We start from the raw sequence: 18,820 nt of genomic DNA on the forward strand, positions 1-18,820 counted from the left end.
GAAAAGTTCCCGGATTTGAACCGGCCGGAGATCGAACCCGGGACTTTTAGCATGTAGTCAGACGCGTTACCGACTGAGCCACCGCGGCCAATAAATAAATAAATAACCCTCTGTTGGATTGGAAATTTCGGTTCACCCATTTTCTATGAAATCACAGAACCTCACAATGCGTCTATTTACTTCACGCACGTGGTCTAGTTACCATGTCCATTTGCGTTGCCATGTGAACAAAAAAGATGCATACAAAGTATTTTTGGCCACCTTTTCAATACCTGCTTCGAGTTTGTAGAAAACTTTAAATAGGTTTTGCGCTGAGTTCAGAGCTGGTGGTGGTTTTGTGCGTAGGTGTCGTCATGAAAGGCACATTATTTCACCCTTTCTGTTCTAAAGGGCTGAATATGCTTCCAACCACGGTGTTTGTTTCTATAGAAACGAACGCGTTCTTGTATGTTTCGTTGTCACTTCAAAGCTGCAATAGAAGCGAAAGCAAATTCATTTCTCTTTATTTACGTTTATTTAAAAAGTAATTATACAGGGTCCGGCAATTAAACCTGGCGGTTTTTAATTACAAATAAAAACAATACTTTTTCATGCAACGAAGTCAATTTAATACATGTTGTACTACATCTCAAAGCATTTTAGGAAAATAACATGAGTGGCAGTTTGATGCAGTATCTTGACAAGGACAGTTTATTTCTTGAACAGCACACCTGTGAGGCGTGGCAACTGAATCTAACACTGAACAAGTTGCTCGGGGAAAGGACATTCACCGTAATCTGCATGTTCTCAGTCGGAATACTATTTTATTGTGGGCAAGGAACTGGCATCGACAATGAGAAGAACACCTGGTGGACATCGTAAGGTTGGCAATCCTGAGAGCATCGAACGAATTCGGGTCCCTGTTTTGAGGAGTCATTCAAAAAATGAACTGTCCTTGTCAAGATATTGCATGAAACTGCCACTCATGTTATTTTACTAAAATGCTTTGAGATGTAGTACAACATGGATTATATTGACTTCGTTGCACGAAAGAGTTTTGCTTTTATTTGTAATTGAAAAGTCTCAGGTTTAGTTGCCGGACAGTGTATTATAAAAGATCCTCATAGGGAAATTGTGTGCATCGATCTCTTTGTGTAGAAATGGCGCTTTATGTAAGAAACGCTCTACTATTGGCTGCTCACATTACACGTGCACACAGTTGCTCTTTCCATGTAGGTTTTGTAACCATGCAGGGAAGAAACAGCTTCAAGCATTGTGGAATCAGTACTTCATTGGTGGAGACCCAAGTCATCCACCCCTTCTTCTTCTAACGGGATGAGGAGGATATTATGCGAAACTAATATTTTGAATTCCGACTGAGAGCCTAGGTTGACCTTCAGACGTGAATGTCGCTTGGTAACACTATGGCATTGAAAACTACAGACGTTCACTTTATTAACTTCATTGCTCATTTTTTTTACAACACACCTCTCCGAAAATTCTCAGAATCAATGCCTCCTACGTGTTCAGCGAATAACAGCCTTTGTATCTAGCTGTAGCTAAAGAGATGACCAATGGAAAATAGGACAAACTAGGAATTCACAGAAGTGTGGCTCGGTTGAACTTGTTATTTGCACAAATGCGACGCGTTGTGGTTCACCGAAATGTCGTTACAAAAAAATGTCTTTCGTTGAGTCGCAGATACAACACAAGAGGTTGTGCTGGCCAAATATAACGGAATGTACTTGGCAACAATGAAGCATGTAGATTGAATTCTTTGGCGTCAGGGTCGTAAACATGGCGACGATGATATGAGCTATGTTTTTTTTTTCTCTGCATCTTCAGAAAATGTTGAATCTTCCCTTTTCCAAGAAATTTTCTACCGACTTTATTACGTTACCAAAAAATATATTTCGGTTTTCAAGAGCAATTTTGATATTGAGATTCTTATTAAATATAATGCTCTGAATTTCCGTCTCTCCTAGGTTTCCGTGTATTTGCGAGAGAAAAATTCAAACTATTCCCGAAACTGTTAACGAGGAATGTGCGCCTGGGCCATTTTTTTCATTATTTTCGATATCAAGAATACGAATAGGACAAGGCAGGACAGGAAAATCATGGCGGGTTTGCTTCTTTGTTGACGTTTTGGCAACATTAGTTGCCCTGACTTATAATTTTATTATTTGTGGCCTTTTTTTTTCCATCTTGGTTTGCTCTGTTTTTCGTATTTTCCCCTTGGTCTAAACCTGGCGATTTTTAATTACAAATAAAAACAATAGTCTTTCATGCAATGAAGTCATGTGAGGTGCAGCAACTGAATCTGATGGTTTTTAAATCAACACTGAACGTAAGTTGCTCGAGGTAACGACATCCACCGTAATCTGCATGTTTCCACTCGGTTCTTTTACTGTGGGTAAGGAACTTCAAGGAGACGGCATCAGCAATGAGTAGAACACCTGGTGGACACATCCCGAGAACATCGAACGACTTCGGGTGCCTGTTTTGGGGAGTGATTCAAGGAATGAACTGTCCTTGTCAAGAAATTAAGAAATTGCATGAAACTGCCACTCATGTTATGCTTTGAGTTGTAGTACAACATGGATTAAATTGACTTCATTGCATGAAAAAGTTTTGCTTTTATTTGTAATTAAGAAACCTCAGGTTTTGTTGCCGGACCCTGTATTATAAAAGATCCTCGCTTTCTGCTTTGTATATTTGTTAATTTTTAATTAATATAGTGTCGGCATTTTATAAATCCGCCTTCTAGGATCCCTTTGACCGATCTTGTTGATGGTTGGGTTGATGTGATGTGGCAGTTTCGCCCAAAACTTTGTCCTTTCGCGTTGCATGCAGTCGTGCAACGTTTCTTGTTCTGGTATTTCGCGATAGGGGTAACCCTATCTATAGTCTGTTCCGGGAATATGTGGAGCAACGCCGCGCATAACGGTAGAGAAGAAGACAAAGCGAGTGAGCGGAGCAAACACTGCGCGATGGTAGCTGAGGTCGCTCACTTCCCCTCTCACCAGTTCATTGGTCGAGCCCTATCGAGTCACTACGTGCGCGGAGGACTTATTTTCTTCCTTCACTTGCTCCAGAGATTGGTGGGACATGGTATAGGTAAGCATGCTGTGAAGACATATGGGGGAAGGATATGGAGGTGGGTGGACGCAGTGAAAATTTCGACCAATTGTGCTGATCACATCACCTCCAAATATGACCGAGATGGGGAATGTCTTGGGTCCTACATACAGAAAGGTTGAAGCCATCGTCGCCTTGTAATCAAGGTGTCCCGGGTATCGATACCCGGTTGAAGCACATAGTGGTTCGGATCCTCATTTAAGCCGTTCGTCCATTCCCAATTAGTGGACTTAAACAACGATCAAATCAATCAATGAACATCAGTTGAAGCTAAACATGCACAAACTCTGTAGCTGAGACCAAATGCTTAAGTGCATCATCGAGAAAGCTACAGGAAGGTGCATCAAAAAACGCTTCAACTGATGCATTACAGTAGAGCTAGACGTAGAAAGAAATAGCATCAAAATGTAATTCTGATACTTGGCAAAGACAAGAAAACCTTTAGTGAATCACATGGACTCGAGGCATTTACTTTTCTCTGTGTATGTGCCTTCATGCTATGGTGTAATGTGAACGGAAAACTTTGACCATCCCTTTTACATATATCTTTATACATGACAAAATGTTCAGATTTAAGTAATAATGAATGTTTTTGAAAAATTAACAGTCAGACTGTTAAATTTGAACGGTAATATATTGTAAATTTTAGCCTAGTGTTTTCTTCTAAACCACTTACTATATTTCTGAAGTTATATATAAATTCGATCCTAAGTAATGCTCTGAAATTGCTGTACGAGTCGTTCCTTAAGCTGTAAAACACACTACAAAATACTTAGAGAAGGCAACATTATCACGAACATCCTGTATTGATCTTGTACGTAACAGAGCCGGATGCAGTTTATAGCTTCTAGTCAACAAGTGCTGCATCAAGCGTTTACAACTCACTTCCCATCTTATCGCAAGCTGCAGTTCTCCATTTTTCAAATACATCACGGTTTATAGCACCGACAGTTTTTCGACAACAGAATTCACTCATGTCAACATCCCCAAAGTTCGCTTGTCTTTTCCAGTTTATCATCTTCTCTCCATAACATTTCCCTCCCACCTTTCCTGTGTAATAATGACTTCATCTCTTTCGCAGAGAGAAAAGGATTGGATTGGTTGTCATTTGCCCTGCGACCAATTGTCTATAATACATGTTTGTGTTCTGTACATGAATCTTTCTTCTTTTCTCCAATCTCGACGTGGGATGCTACTCTTCTGTTTTTTTTTCTTTAACTGTTTATCTGATTTTTACACAACTGCGATTCAAAATACCGCCAGGAGTCAATTTTGCTTGTAATCATGGTTTTGTAAATAGTGAAATAATGGCATTGGCTCAGAATTTTAATATATATAACACTAATAACTATTGGAATGTCATGAGTGTTATCCACTAATATTAAAACTCTTAATAAATACAGTATTATTGTTCGGAAAAAGTTTTGACTTAATAAGATGTCAATTTATGAATATCTCAATGTGCACATGAGTGTACTTACACTAACGATATTTAAAAGTAAAACATCCATACAGTAATCGGCAATAAAATATCTTGGGGTAAGACAACCCTGGCACCTTTAGGGGTAGGTAGGAAGGGGTGACATGTAAAAATAATCGAGAAGCACCGATATAGAATTCCGCACAAACAGACATCCGTGACTCTATGCAATCCGCACAACGATAGTGTTTCTCGGGTTGTCTAACGTTCAGGCTGTGTTGGGAATGAACGCCGGGTAATCAGCTAGTTTTAAATAAAAATCTAAATGTACAGTCACCAGCAATAAAAATAGGACACCTAGATCCTGAAACACTCTCTTCTCTGGAAGGCGTTGTGTGTGTTGCCTAACTCTAAGGCGGTGGTAGAAGTTGTCATTGAAATTTCGCTATTAAAAATCCACTTATCGCCGTAGAGTTAGGCAACACACATAACGCTTTGTAGAGAAGAGAGTTTTTCAGGATCTAGGTGCAATATTTTTATTGCTGGTGACTGTACATTTCGATTTTTATTTAAAACTAGCTAATTGCCCCGCGTTGCCCGGCTATTTGTTTATCCCAGTCTTCTATTAGACAGGAAAATAATGAATTTTAACTAGGGCTGAGTCGATACCACAATTTGCAGATACCGATACCAATACGTGTATAATTCTTATATAAGTAATCGAAAATATGGCTTGTTTATGTGCACGCCAGGTCTACCGCTGACCAGAATCAAGGTGTCATGAATCACTCTAGTCGGTTACCATCTGCTACTGTGAAAACACAGCAGGGTATCGGATAATGCACTCACTCATCACACCACATTAGTATTAATGATATCAAATACTCCAAATTATTCTTATTTTGCATTATATCACTTAAAATGTCCTGTGACATTTTATGTGAACTTCTTTCTACCCCCAGAGGATGCAAAAAGAGAATAATAAGTTTTTGAAATGTTGCAAGCATTGTTAAAGTGTTGCAGATACACCGAAAAAAATCGGTCTATTATTATAAGTGTCCCTGTCAGAGAAAATTATAGTGTGTAAAATAAAGAAATGTAGTGCGTATAGCGTACAACTTGCACAAGGAATGCAAAATAAATACAAATGTAGACAACATTCTTATCGTTTGGATTAAACTGGGGAGGGAGGAAAAAGACGTAAAATATACACAAATACAGATATATATATATATATATATTTAACGCTCCTTTGGCAGCTCTGTATATGACCTACTGTCCATTATTCTCCGTAATTTGCAATGAAAACAAGTCACTGCAGTGTCGGCATCGGGCAGCAGTCACACGGAAGGGTAAGAGCACAAGATGAAAATCCACAACCCCTTTTTTCCCACAGCGACATTCATCCCTTTCCCAGGAACTTCGGAATGAGCCTAATGCTGGTTTTGAAAGCGTCACGTTCTTAACCCACGAGTTTACGAGCAAGAATTCGCAATGAATGGTTTCTTTTATTTCCACATAGCGTTGACCACCTTGGATGTCACTTTTGTGCGCAGCGCTTTGGCTTAGCCCTGCCTCTGATCTTGTCATCTGCTTCCCAGGAGGGTGCATCATTTTCGGAAATGTACATGGAATTCTTGTGCGGGACCGCAACGTGTCACAAAGAAGGGTGAACGAACTTTTAAAAAGGACAAATCTTGACAAATGAGTTGTTTCTCTTGGCTGCTCTAGCCACTCAAAATCTTTGGTATCATCGCCGGCCGCCGTGGCGGAGTGGTTAGCACATCGCGCTACGACGCCAGTGGTCCTGGATTTGAATCCCGGCCTGGGCTGGATGATTGTGAGTGTACATTCATCAATTTCATCATATCATCACTCATTTCAATCTTCGCAAATTAGCCAAAAGTGGCACAAAAAGCGAAGTAAAATAAAGCAAATCAATCAACTAATCAACCTTTGGTATCGGATGGTATAGGCGAGAGAAATTGAACCGATATTTACCGATATCGGCCGATACCGATACATCGTATAGCGTATTCTAACTATAGTGTAAAATAAACTTGGAGTTGAACGGCATTGGGAGTGTCACTATTCATCTTAGCGACCCCGAAAACAATGGATTCCACACTAACAACGGTCGTTATTTTTTTATTTCACCCCTTCCCACCCCCACCCCTAGGGGTGTCTTACCCCCACAGTATTTCTTTCCAGATTGTAAGAGATATGTGTACCAAGTTTGGTTGAAATCGCTCAAGGCGTTCGAGAGTTATGCTGGAACAAACATACACACACACACACACACACATCCATTTTTATATATTACATTATGTTAAAATTTATCTATCGAAGTGTATATCTACATTTGCAGTTTCTTAAATATATATATATACATACATATACAGAGTGTCATTTGAATGGCGCCCATGGACCACAGAAACGTATAGAGGACATCAAAAGAAACAAATTTTCTCAGTAACATTTTTCTCATTGGTGCGTCGTTTCGGCGCTACAGTCGTTCAAAAAAGCCTGTTTTGCCGCCTGAATGCTGGCAACCACACACAACATTTGATCGCAACTGTGACGTCATTCCCTGCGGCAAAACAGTGCACGGCAAAGAAAGAATAAGAACACTCAAATTATCTGAAAAATCTGACTAGCATCTACATTATGAGCTGTAAAACGTAGATAGGAACGCGTCCAGTAGACCGAACATCTATGATAACACCAACAAGAACACCAGCAGTCGTCCCAGGGAAAGGGGAAAGTGAACCAACGATACGAAAAATGGTAGAAAAACAACGTATTCAAAATGAAGTGCCAATGCCGAATTTTGTCCCTTAGCCTACAAGTCAAATGTAATCATCATCAACAACAAATTTTATTGGACTTACAGTTTACATTTGGTTGTTTACGCCCAACTACATGTCAAACATTTGCAAATCTCGTTGCAAGGTTGATATCTACAGGTTTGTATATCCATTTGTGTTGTGGTATTGTTGTGCTGATAACAAAAGTATCCAAGGTTCGCGTTGCTACATTATGGCTAAAACACGTAGAACCACAGCAAAAACCTAATCATGAATCAGCAGAGAATATACTGCTATATTCACGGTTGCAAACTATTACATGTGTATTCGGAGCGTAGATAAAGGCAGTCGTCGGAGAGCTTGTATTACTACTACTCATATCCCTTTATTTCCAACCATTTTTGTTCATTGCAGCATAATGCCGTGAATGTACGTGACATTATGTGTTACTTACCATTGGAATTTTCAGTTCTTTCATTTGTATTTTGTCAACTGTTCAGTGTCACAGACAACGAGTATCAGAAGGACGAAGTGGATAGACTAAATTGTAAATGCTAAATTAGCAACGAGATTTGCAAATATTTCACATGTACAGTTTTGGAAACAATTTCTTCCCCATAAGGCTATAATTGGAGAAAGTAATGCAGGAGGGTAGGCAACACACATTGCACCCTTCGATGATCGGGCGATTTTGCCTATCTTAACACTGAGAAACGTCTTCCACGCGAAGGTTAGCATGACAGGAACGAAAAGACGTTCACGTGACTATTGGTTACGCGGAGTGTTGTGCTTCTCCACGTCCCCAGTTCTTGATCCACATTTCAGAAAACGTAGAGCTGCATGCAATATATGAAAATAGGTTGTTTTCAACTACACGCTTAATTATGATTTTCCCAATTGCAAATCCATCAGACGTGTCTGCCGGTTTAGTCGGGACAGTCTTTTACTTCGAATTTCTGTTCGTCATAGGCGTAACTTCACGGGAACAGAAAGGGCATTTGTATCCCCCCTCCCAAATCAGGTTTCTTAAAGCTGCTAAAACAGGAATTAAATAATACAATTCGACGCGTCCAAAAAAAAATATTATATTTGAAAGATGATTCGCAAATAGATAGCAATTTAATACATTGAAAGTGTGTCAGATTTGTTTATTACGTCACATCTTAGTGTGACAAAGGTCTACTACAAAAGTGGGATTTCGTAACAGAAAAATGAACCCACTCCTTTTATTTCGTAGCCGATTTCATCTTGAAACTGAAATTAAGAATATTAGTTAACAATGTCATTGGTAACCAATAAAAAAAATTGTGTTAGACCCAATTCTTTAATACCTTATCACAATCTTTTTCTCAAGTTTAAATTTTGTTGTAAGTCCACTTTATGCACAGATAGACTAATCTGAACTTTGATATTTTGGTTGCATAAACAACAGGCTTTAAGACGTTACGAAATTCTACGTCCCGTGGCCCAGGTAATTCTTTCTCTGGCTGTACGCTGAGACAAAATTCGATATTGCCACTTCCATTTCAGTTCCTACTTTTTCTACCATTTTTCGTATGGTTTGTTCACTTCCTGTTGGGTTACGGAACGTGTTTTCTCGCTGTGTACATAATGTGGCTGTTTGTAGCTATGTCATTTTTCACAGATATGTGTGTTCCTGGCAACACTGGAACGCATCGCTTCATGACAGGAAATGGCGTCTCAAATACAATCAAATGTTGTGTGTGGTTGCCAGCATACAGGCGGCAGGCAAAACTGTATTTTTTAAACGACTGTAGGCGCCGAAACGACGCACCAACGAGAAAAATTTTACTGAGGAAAGTTATGAAAAACTAAATATGCTGACCAAGGCAGTAATTTATTTTATTAAAAAACATAAACTAACGTAACGTTTCAACCTTCTAGCAAGGTCTTCTTCAGACTCTGTATCAAGTACAAAAGTACAAAAGTAGGAAAGTTGTTTGTTTTGATGCCCTCTATACGTTTGTGTGGTCCGTGGGCGCCATTAAATTAAAATACATATGGGCCATTCATTTGTACTGAGAACTGACAATGGTTAAGGCACCCAATCTACTATTCGTCCCCCACAAGTCAGTCTTAAGCTGGGCATATATGAAATCTTCGCTAGCTTTGAGATTGTTTTCCCATCGGTAGTTTTTCAGGCGTACATCTTGGGACCGAGCGTCGGGCCGACATTGTCTTCATAGCAAGGCTCTTGTGGCAGAACCCAAAAACACTATTCTAGCTGGCTATAATCCTGATTTCTCATGCGGGTAATGCTTTCAGATGCAAGTTTGTTTGTTTGATTTTTTTGTAATTTAGCGTCGCTTTTCTTCCACATTTGGCTAATCGCGACGATGAGGGTGAGTGATGATATGATGAAATTGATGAAGGGACACTCGCGTGCACAGGCCGGGCTTTCAAATGGAAGTTCCCTTCCACTACTTCCGCAGCAATGTTCTTGTGACGTGCACAAAAATTCCTATTCTAGCTGACTAGAACCCTGGTTTTTCACGGTGGCAATGCTTTCAAATGTACGTTTTCTGCCATTGCTTTCACAGCAAGTTTCTTGTGGCAGAGACCCAAAAAACGCTATTTTAACTGGCTGGAATCGTGCTTTTTTGTGGTGACAATGCTTTCAAATCGAAGCCTCCTAACACTATTTTCGCTACAAGGATCTTGTGGCAGACCAATACATTCGATACAGTCTGGCTAGCAACTGAAACTCTGCAATTTACGGGGGAAATGCGTTCAAATTCAAAGCGATTCAAAATTTAGTTCACGGCATGCCACATACTCTGAGAAGCAGCTCATTATTTTTACCTGTCACCCACCAAACACGACCCTTGCGATCCCGCTTCTTGATGTTTCCACCTTACCCGATGCTCATCCCAAGCTGGTTCGGCCTCAAGAATTGAAAATCGCGGATATCATCCCGTTTCAGAGCGTGGGCGTGGCGTGTCACCTCTTCCAGCCCCTGTAACGATCGAAACAGGGTTTTTTATCTGGTTGTCAACAACGGGAGCAGGCGATAGATCGCATCCGTCCCCAGAGCAAACAGAATCTTGATGACGCAGAAACTTCGACGAGAACACCTGTCGGTGGAGGATACTGAGGGGACAATCTCTGCGGGATTATGGCGGGTCTCCAAACCGGATTATCGATGTATTGAGATGCTGCGAAGCTTCAGTGCATCCTGTTTTAGAACGCTAATAAGCAAATGTACTATATAGAAAAACCTACAGCGGACACGGTTTGTAACGCTGTAAACCTTCTAGGGGCGAGAAATTTTCAAGGGTGAGACATTTACAATAAATTATGACAAAGTTGTTCTGTTTTCTGACGTCATGTCTATTCGGAAGGGCACATCACAATAAAAGTATGATGTAAGATTTGCAAACGTTAATAACACTAGACCTATCAATAATGTGGTATATGTAAATAAATAAAGGGCTTCCACTGTATGCAGATTTTCTTTTAAAATATTTTAAAAGGAATAACTGTTGTTAATTATTATACACTATACAGTATTTTAGGTTTTGTTTTACATATTGTTACAAAATTAACAAAAACAACAATTTCCAATTATTACACACTGTAGAGTTTTCTTTTTATGTTTTAATATTGTTATAAGTTGAACAGTTTTAAAGCCAACCTCCATGGCCGAGTGGTTATCACAGTGCGCTACGACGCTAGGGGTTCCGGGTTCGAATCCCGGCCTGGGCATGGACATTCTTTGTGTCTGCCCCTTCATCAGTTTCATCATATCATCACTCATTCTTGTCTTCGCGGTTAGCCAAAAGTAGCGGAACAGGGAATTAAAATAAACCCAATTATTCAGCAAAAGGTTTTAGTTTTAATATTTTTTTTCAAGTTTAACTGCAACACAAATTCCAACATTTTTATCTGCTTGTCATTGCCAAATTATAGAACAGGTCTAGGAACATGTATGTGGCTATAAATAAGAAGTTTCTAAAGGCATATGTCTGGAGCATATCAGTGTATGGATGTAAAAGATGGACAGTGACCGTAGCTGAAAGAAAAGACTGGGAGCCTCCAAAAATCGTTGCCACCGAAGAATGTCGAAGATCAAATGGACAGGGAAAGGAACAAGAGAAGATATCCTGAGTCGCGTAGAGACCTGGATAAGCATTAAGAAATCGAATTGATGCAGCAAGGTAGTTTATATACTGATACATGAAACAATGATGAAAACCGTAACTGAAGGAAGGCAAGAAGTAAAAACCACATTGACAGCCTGAGGGTGGAGTTAACAATTCAATTATGAAAGGAACAGAGAAATAAATACATCAGCGGAAAACCGGGACAAATGAATAAATGCAACAAAGTAAGAAGGACATAATATAAGTAATTTCCACAGCCCCCTTCTGTAATAAAGGATGAAAGAAGAGAAGACGGAAATAATTGTGGAGGGGGAGTGAAATTCTTGAATGAAAAATAACCGTAGTAAACCGATCTCAGCACTCACGAAGAACATCATAGATTACCTAATTTGTCATGAACTTTTTAAGTCAGCAAACAGGTTTTAGTTAACGTTACCAGTAGGGATGTGACGAAGCTGAAAATTTACCGATGCCGATGTACTCACCAATAATTTTTGGAACCGATACTGATGCCGATATTTAACCGATTCCGATACATAAGATTATTAAACAGAAATGGGATGTTATTTTTAGCATGACAAAAATAAATTTGCCATGTACATTTCTATTGCATATCATATGTATATACATATACAGGGTGTCATTTTAATGGCGCCCACGAAGCACGGAAACGTATAGAGGACATCAAAACAAACCCATTTTCTCAGTAACATTTTTCTCGTTGGAGCGTCGTTTCGGCTCTACAGTCGTTCAAAAAAGCCTGTTTTGCCGCCTGAATGCTGGCAACCCAACACAACATTTGATAGCATTTGTGACGTCATTTCCCGTCCTGAAGCGATGCGTTACAGGGTTGCCAGGAACACACATATTCTGTGAAAAATGACATAGCTACAATCAGTCACATTATGTACCGTAAAACAAAACGAGAAAACACGTTCTGTAACCTAACAGGAAGTAAACAAACGATACGAAAAATGGTAGAAAGAAAATAGAATTCAAGTGGAAGTGGTCATATCGAATTTTGTCTCAGCTTGCATGTCAAATATTTTCAAATCTAGTTACCAAGTTGGCATCTACAATTTAGTCTATCCACTTCGTCCTTCTGATACTAGTTGTCTGTGACACACTGAACAGATGACAAAATAGAAATGAAAGAACTCAAAATTCAAAAGGTAAGCAACACATAATATAATGTATATTCAGGGCATTATGAGGCAAGTGGCAAAAATGGTTGAAAATACAGGGATATAAGTAGTAGTAATACAAACTCTCCGACGACTGTGTTTATCTATGCACCGGACACACATGTAATAGTTTGCAACTGTAAACAGGGCAGTATATTCGTTACTGATTCATCATTACGTTGGTACTATGGTTGTACGTCTTTTAGCCGTAATGTAACAACGTGAACCTCGGATACTTCCGTTATCAGCACAAAAGTACCACAAGGCATCTGGACACAAACCTGCAGATATCAACCTTGCATGGAACTTTGCAAATATTTGACATGTTGCTGGGCGTAAACAGCCACATGTAAGCTGTTAAGTCCAATAAAATTTATTGTTGTTGATATTTGACATGTAGGCTGAGACAAAATCCGATATTGACACTTCATTTTGAATACTTTTTATTATCATTTCTCATATAGTTTGTTCACTTCCCCCTTCCCCTGAGATGACTGCTGATCTTCTGGCTGGTAGGCTATGATGTTTGGTCTTCTGGATGCGTTTCTCGCTTCGTTTTACAGCTAATAATGTGGTTGGTAGTTTGTCAATTTTTACAAAATTTTTGTGTTCCTTGCAATCCTGCCGTGCGCTGTTTCACAGCAGGAAATGACGTCACAGATACGATCAAATGTTGTGTTGGGTTGCCAGCATCCAGGCGGCAAAACGGTCTTTTTTGAACAGCTGTAGCGTCTAATCGACGCACCAACGAGAAAAATGTTACTGAGAAAAGTTGTTTGTTTTGATGTCCTCTATACGAATCTGTGGTCCGTGGGCGCCATTAAAATGACACCCTGTATATTCTCAAGAGATGCGAATGTACATTTGCATCTACAAAATTTTATGTGAACCTTTAAGAAGAACATGGATTTTCAAGAGATTAAACATTAGTACGCAAGCAGTTCTTTGAAATGCAAAATGAATTCCTGTTCTGCCAGATTAAACTTCAGAAACACGAGATTTGGAATCACTTCAGGAAGTAATCTACTTCTTCTCTTATCGCAAATCTGTTCAGCAACACTGAACACTCAATCACTGAATACTGATGCAGCAGGTATGCCCAAGTATTTTCTCAGCACTTGCTTCAGGTTTGAATACTCATTTTTGAATTTCCAATACAACAGCAGATCCTGGTTCAGCAATGTACTGTTTTATTTCCGATTTATAGTTAGGTTGATCCTCTGAATGAGTTTGCAATAATTTTATTACAAAAAATCTACAATAATGACGAATCATAACCAAATTTTCAATAAATCTTACAAAACTAGAATATAAAACTTATTAGAAGGTAAAGACTCTAGTATAATCTGTACCGGTTTAAATATCGGATTTTTGCCGATTCCGATACCGATGCCGATGTGTCAATTTCGGCCGATTTTCATACATCTGTAATCGGCTTCGGCACATCCCTAGTTACCAGTTTTCGTCCACTATTTGCTAATGAACTTGACTCGGGCTTATTGCACCCTCATGTATCAGATCACATATCGATAAAACAAGTTGTAATAGTCCACAGTAACTCCATACTGTTTTTATGCAAGAACAATTATTTAAATTTACAATTCTTTATTAGTGGTTACTAAAATTTGTATTGTACGCTTAAAACTTCAAGGTGGCCCAAAAGGTAAAGAAATACTGCATACTTGATACTTTCGGTTTTTTTTTTTGGATCACTCTGTATTAAATGTTATTGATAGACGCATGATAAGAGGAAGAAGAAGAATTTGTATTCTATAGCATGTTATTGATTGGTTGTTATAGTATCTGTGTGTAAGATGTACGTGAATGGCTTCCATGTATTAAAGTTATATTGTTTAATTTGAACCTACGTATTTTGTATGTCTTGTGCATGTATAAATAAGAAATCACACAACAAAACAAGGCTTACATCTATGGCGCAGTCGTACAGGATATTCTTGGTGATCCTTCGTAAGAAGAAGTATGGATGAAGACGTCACGAAGAATACACGACGATCATCATTCCAGCATAGGTTTATGCAAGGAGAAATTGTGTTAACTTGATCAATTTCTACGGTAAGAACCAAGATTACACGGTTTGTGTATTGTTTACAATAATTGTACAAGGGCAAATTCAAATCACTGCGATACAAATTGTGTCTACGGCGTAGATTACAATAAATGTACAAGAACAAAGTTTAAATCAGTGTGATACGGATTGTGTTTAAGATATTGTGATATTTAGTTGACCACAATTATGAATATGTTCGGTTTGAATTTATTCTCTGAGTTCCGGCCAGATTCGGAAGAAATAGAAGATTATTTAACGAGGTTTGAACAGTCATGCTTGGCTCATGATGTTAATGAAGCCAGGAAGGTACCCATACTGATTGCAGTTATAGGGTCTGAAGCTTTCAAAGTGTTGAAGACTATACTTTCACCTGAACCAGTCGAACGGCAAACGTATTCGATCCTCAAGGACAATCTGCTTAAACATTATGGCCACAAAATAAACAAATATGTGGAACGTTTCAAGTTCAGACAGTGCACGCAGGAAAGCGGCGAGAATGCAAGTAGTGGTATTTATGGTGGGGACAGCACCACTTACAAGTGTAGAAAGTATGAACCCCCCTCCAGCAGATTTGCTTACACTTAAAACAGGCTCAACATGCCTACATGAGATTTTTGCTCAAGTGTGGCACCCCGTCTAATCCAAGATTTTTGTAAAAATGCCCTCGGGAATTTCTCAGAAAGTATGAACCCCCTCAGATTGATTTGCCTATACTTACAAAAGGCACTTCTGTGAGATTGTTGTCCATAATCCTGTCAAAAATATGCCCCTCTTGATGCCCACACCTAAAACTAAGCCACATACACACACACACACACACAAATACACCCACCCATACATATTTATTTCCGGTCCATTTCCGGTTTAAGTTCAATTGGATACCAGGTTCAATTTGTTTATCTATTATTAAAACAATGTATTGTGCAGAGTTCTTCTAGAATTGCTCCGTGACCCTCTCATTTCTTACATCATAAACATATGATTTTTCACCTATGAGAATGACACTACATATGGTGTCATCGGGTAAAGCTTCATGGAATTCACAGATAATTTTAATATTTGTCCTGTCATTCACCACAACTTGTTTCCTTTTTGAAGTGTTGATTACAAACATGGGTCTCTGTGCTTTGAATTCATCTGGTGTGTAATACATGTCAGTATTGCCAGTAGTGACACGTTTGAAAGCCGAAAAAGCCTCATATAATTTGAGGAAATCATCCTTGGAAATGTCTAAATTGTAATTTTCTCTAGGAAATACCTCATTTCTGCCATTTTTAAGATATATGTTCTTGATGTTGCAGTTATCAAATTTACTTGAATTTTTTTCCTGATTATTATGTCTTCCAGTCTGAAACAGTACCACCACAAAATCAGGCATATCATATTGTATACTGGAGAATGAATTTGTAGCATCAAACTCATAATAAGTAGCAGATGCGGGCTTCTGTACAGATTGATATGTATAAAATTGCAGAGGAATGTGTGGATTTTTTTAGGATATCAGCTTTGTATTTAAGAGCATAACTGGCTTCATATTCAACAACAGGGATTCTTAGCTCCATAGTCTGAATAATGCATTTGCCTGCATCAGGTAGGGTATTAGGCAGAGCTTCCCCTGTAGGGTTTATTGCACTGTACCTCATCAAAGCATTATTATCATTTGCAGCTCTTCTAAATGTAATTCTTAAACCACCCTTCCACATAATTTCTTTGTAATCTGAGAAGAATCCTGGCAACAGGCGCATAGGGAACAGCACTGTGTGGCTCTTGGATAATATTTTATCACCAGCCTCAAATCCACCGATTTTGTAGTAAGAAGCCTCGGTTTTGGATAATTTTAATGTGGCCAAAGCTGTGGAGGTAATGCCGGGATAATCCACTCTGTTTATAACAACACCATGCTTTCTGATCTCAATTTCAGAGAACAGATGCGGCACAAAATTGTCTACCAATCTTATATTTGAATTTGCCGGATAATCTGTTCCATCGAGCTTTACAACATCAAATTTGATATATAGATCTGCTCTGTGGGGGTGTATAAAGCCATCCCCTACATCAAGATCAACCTCAATTTCTGTGTTGGGTTGATTTAAATTTGCAAATGTCCTCCTGTTTGGAGGGAATGATTGTAGCTCATAACTCTCAATATTTTCCATTGTATGTATTTTTATTTAAATATTAATCTCTATGATAGCAGTTGTTGTGGCTCCAGCAAAATCATCTAATTCTTCTTTTTCATTAGTGACCATCAATTCAATATAATCTATTCTATTATGGCACACAGGAAAATATAATGTTGGGGATGGATTGTAGATGATGGGCTCCATAAATCCGGAATTAGGTTTGAATGTTGCAATGATGCCGGTTTGTTTGTGAGTGCCTATGCCATTTGATTTGGTGATCATACCCTCAGCCACATTACAGTGAATATTCAGAGTCTCTATGGCTAAGAATTTGGGTATATTCATAGCAGTGTGTTTGATGCCTGCTTCAAGTTTTGTGTTGTTCTCAAAGCCTAACAGCTCTCCTATAGTACCCAGATGCACTGTTTCTGTAGCAGATACAATCTCTACTCTGTGAGTGACAGAATTTTGAGTTAACACTACACCTCTGGGTAATTGAGCATTTAGAGTGGATAGATTATACTGCCCTGGAGTGATGACAATTTTTTGATCCCCTACTGCAATTGTGTTGTTGTGGTGTGTAATATTAGGGATCAAGTACATGCCGTAAAATGCTCTGAGAGCTATTGTTTTGGGATACACTATGTCATCATGCAATTTGAGTTTCAATATTGAATTTTGGCTGGTGAGATGGAATACCCCCATGATGTTTCAGATACCACAAGGCTTTTTGAAAATCTTCAATTGATGGTTTATTTATTTGAGACATATATCTGAGAACAGATAAACACAAATGTCCACAATTAACATCTTTGAAGTTTTGAACACGGGCATTATTGTAATAAAGATTAGGTGAATTTAGATATTTTATTAAATTTTCAGGTGGAACACCTCCAAATGAATCAAACACAAATGCCTCATTGTTTAAATATTTAAGATAACAGATCCAGTGAGTGCCCTGATTTTTGTACTTATCCAAATTAACAATGCCACACTCTTTGTTGAGTGGTTGCTCTGGCAAAGAATCAGACATGTACACACCCCTAAAATGTTTGATGCCCAGTGGCTTGATTAAAGCTTCAATATCTTGGTTTGTAAGCGGCTCTTGTTTTTTTTAAACTTATTCATGGCTCTCTTAACACCTTTGCCTTGTTTCTCCATGGCCAGGTTGTGGCGCCTCTGCTCATCTAATTCTGCCTTATTCTTCTTGGCATCTATTACTGTTTTTGCTATGGCAGCTGATCCCCCAGCCAAGCTCCCCACAGCCCCGAGTGCTGCTAAGATGGCAGGGATGGTAAATATGAAACCCCCCACATGTGATTTTTTTCTTGATTGCTGTAATTTTTTTAATTGGGGGGTACTAAGCAACAATTTCATACCATGTCCTTTTGCAAGACAAGAGCTTTTTTTCTTGCGCTGCTTTTTGGTTAAAAGACTGTCAATAGTTTTAAGAGATTTAAGACCTGCATAAGGTATTTGATACATAACACCCTTGGCCTTCATTGTAGGTTTATTATATACATATTCACAACCCCCACCCCAGTTTTTGTTTGGTGCTCATAGCTATGGTGGTCCCCAATGCTGCTATTCTTTCACTCAAAGAAGCATCTTTGCTTACAAATCTACCAAATGCAGCCTCTTCTAATTTCTTGTCTGCAACATGTCTCTTGTCAAGATCAGAATCTGTGTTGTATGCTATGTCATGGTCTCTACAAGCAGCATCTAAAGGATTAACACCAGGATCACCTCTGCTTAATCTATGGTCCAATTTTGTGCCTGGACCACAATACTGATAGCCTGGAATGTGTAGTTCAAATGGCAGCTTGTTTATAATGTCATTAACCAACCCCCGACCCTCAGAAATATTCCAAAATTTAGGTGGTAGAGTATTAATAATTTTTATAAGATATCCAATCCCCTTAGTGTCATTCACTATAAAATTAGACAATTTAGTGCTTATCATGTCCATAATTCCAA

Source organism: Lepisma saccharinum, chromosome 13 (genome assembly GCF_977018435.1).
Source record: "Lepisma saccharinum chromosome 13, izLepSacc3.1, whole genome shotgun sequence".
Classification (NCBI taxonomy): Eukaryota; Metazoa; Arthropoda; class Insecta; order Zygentoma; family Lepismatidae; genus Lepisma; species Lepisma saccharinum.